General features: G+C 42.6%; 1 long non-coding RNA gene across 1 annotated transcript; it reads left to right on the top strand.

Annotated features, from left to right (window-relative positions):
- Positions 1-440: 440 nt before the first annotated feature.
- Positions 441-2,618, top strand: LOC142402930 (uncharacterized). The gene is made up of 3 exons (XR_012773520.1): positions 441-558; positions 1,802-1,883; positions 2,248-2,618. It is a non-coding gene; the product is annotated as an uncharacterized LOC142402930 (long non-coding RNA).
- Positions 2,619-3,097: the final 479 nt, after the last annotated feature.

Raw genomic sequence — 3,097 nt, 5'->3', positions numbered from 1 at the left:
AATAAGGGTGCCAAATCATTGTTAGGAACCATGCACCATGAAGAAAGGAAGCAAGTTACATAAGCAAGGTGGGATTGTGCGTGTCCAGAAGAAGGGGTCAACTAAAGGACACACCTGTATGACCACCAAGGACCACCAGAGACCCCCACGGAAGCCCCTCGGAGCTCAAGGACGCATCCGTAATGACCACGTGAATATGATAATTAGTTCTGGGAAATAGAATGAATATGCATGATCATTCCGGGAAATTTGATGCATATGTATGTAATTGGACAATATAAGTTTTGGTTGATGTAACCTGCGGTATGCACGCTAGGTGGAACGATCCCCCGTGCATTCGGCGCCGTAATAAAGAATGCCTGCTTCTTAATACTACATTGGTGTTAAGGAGTTTGAGTCCCGATTTCGGTGACAGTTTTGGCACCCCAGATGGGACCCTGCTTCTGAATTTCAACAGATCCGAGGGATCGCAGGACCTCCAGCCGGCACCGAGGGATTCTCAGGGAGAACCTCTGATCCCCGGACTGAAGAATTCTGAGCAAGATCCCCTGGAACAAGGTAATAAGGCATTCTTCTAACGGGTAACAGAGCTCTAGGTAGGACATGGGTTAGAGTCCCACTATAGGACGTGGGTTAGAGTCCCACTAAAGCCTGCTCGTAAGGCGCAGCGAAAGCTACGCAGGGTTGGGCTAAAGAGGTACCTCGGTTGGAAAGTCTCTGCTAAGCGAAAGCCTGTGGAGCAGGGCCCAAGGGGGAGTCTTCAACGGGGGGTTGAAGTCTCCAAGGTTGGGATTTCCAGCAGGGGGCTGGAATCCCAGAGGGAGCTCCAACAAGGGTTGGGGTCCCTCTGACTAGTGCCTGTGATAGTGCACAATCACAACCACTAGTCTTTTGGGAAATGGGTACATTTCCGAGTAAAAAACCCATCCCGCAAAGAACACATTTGGGATGTATTTTAAAACATTGGAAAGATCTGGGGGATGATCCTTTGACTCGGAAACAATTAATTGAATATTGTAATTATTGGTGGCCAATGTATACCTTGGAAGGTGGGGAGAGATGGCCAGAAAATGGGACATTGCAATATAATACCATCTTGCAATTAATGTTATTTTGCAAAAGGGAAAGTAAATGAGATGAAATACCTTATGAGGTTTTTTTTTTTTTGCTTTGAGAAATCATCTGGAGTGGCAAAACCAGTGTGGGATTATCCTGCAAGATTCTATGGTATTGACTTTGGAAAAAAACCCAACCAAACAAACAAAAAGACAGGGAAGGAATAAGAGTTTAAGATGATGTTGCTCTGCCTGTAGCATTGGAAAAGGGAATGTCTCAAAGTGAGAGAATTGGATATTTCGCTACAGGCAATTAAGTTGATGACTTTGAATGATGAGGATTGAAGGAGACCGGGGGAGTCAACCCCAGCTGAACGCCTGGTTACGTTAAAGCTGGGGAATGATGAAGTAGAATTTTTAGTTGATACAGGGGTAACATATTTGGTATTAAATATATGCAAAGGGGGGTTTAGTCATAAAACCATAAGTGTTGTTGGGGGAGCAGGACAGAAGGAAAATCGGCCATTTTTACAACCTTTGAAATTCAAATTAGGAAAGCCATGGGTAACACATCAATTTTTGTATATGCCAGAATGTCCATCACCTTTGTTAGGAAGAGATATATTGAGTACATTGAATGCACAAAATAATTTTTAAAAAAATTATTTAAAAAAAAAAATAACGGGGAGACTCAGCTGTTAATACCCGAATCAAAAGCTGTGGAAGCGAGAATTTTTATGTTACAGAACACACCAAGACCGAAGGAAGAAATTCCTGCAGAAGTGGAGGATGCAGTAACACCCTTGGTATGGGCAAGTGGAATCCCAGGTCGGTCTAAATTGGCAGAACCAGTAAAAGTTGTTCTAAAATCTGGAAGTAAACCGGTAAGACAAAAGCAGTATCCTATTAAGTGGGAAGCTAGAAAGGGGTTGGAAGAATTAATAATGAAATTTTTTAATTATGGATTATTGATAGAGTGTGAATCAGAATATAACACCCCGATATTGCCAGTGAAAAAAGCAGAATGGCAAGGAATATAGGTTAGTTCAAGATTTAAGAGCCGTGAATCAGATTGTTCAAGACATTTACCCAGTAGTAGCTAACCCATATACCTTGCTGACATCCTTAAAAGAAAAACAGAAGTGGTTTACTGTACTTGATCTCAAGGATGCTTTCTTCTGCATACCTCTAGACAAAGATAGCCAGGTAATATTTGCCTTTGAATGGGAAAGCCCCACCACTGGACTCAAGACACAACTCACCTGGACGGTGCTACCTCAAGGGTTCAAAAATAGTCCTACAATATTTGGTAATCAGTTGGCAAAGGAATTGGAAGTGTGGAAAAAAGAAAATTCAGAAGGAATAATATTGCAGTATGTAGATGACATCTTGATAGCAGCAGAGACTCAGGAAGACTGTTTACAAGTGACCATCAGCTTGTTGAATTTTTTGGGACAAGCAGGATACCGAGTATCAAAAAGCAAGGCCCAGATTGGGAAAGAGACTGTGATATATTTAGGCTTTGAAATTTCACAAGGACAAAGAAGATTGGGAGCAGGCAGAGAGGAAGCAATTTGTCAAATTGCAGAACCCAGAACAATACGGGAATTGCGGACATTTTTGGGTATGGTCGGGTGGTGTCGACTGTGGATCCTCAATTATGCAGCTTTGAGAGGATCCCAGGAGAATCACCTGTTGTGAACACCTGAGTGTTGGACAGCTTTTAAAAATCTGAAGAAGGCTCTGATGTCTGCACCTGCATTAGGACTCCCAGATTTAGCAAAGCCTTTTGAATTGTTTGTACATGAGCGATAACATCTTGCTTTGGGTGTGTTGACTCAAAAATTAGGAACTTGGAAACGGGCCGTTGGGTATTTTTCTAAGCAATTGGATAATGTCAGCAAGGGATGGCCTGGATGTTTGCAAGCTGTGGCAGCAACTGTACTCTTAATCCAAGAAGCAAGGAAATTAACCATGGGGCGGAAAATTACGGTTTATGTCCCACATATGGTAATTTCTGTCTTGGAGCAAAAAGGGGGGCA

This window comes from Mycteria americana (assembly GCF_035582795.1).
Source record: "Mycteria americana isolate JAX WOST 10 ecotype Jacksonville Zoo and Gardens chromosome Z unlocalized genomic scaffold, USCA_MyAme_1.0 Scaffold_18, whole genome shotgun sequence".
Lineage (NCBI taxonomy): Eukaryota > Metazoa > Chordata > Aves > Ciconiiformes > Ciconiidae > Mycteria > Mycteria americana.
This window is presented reverse-complemented; position numbering and strand designations above follow the sequence as displayed.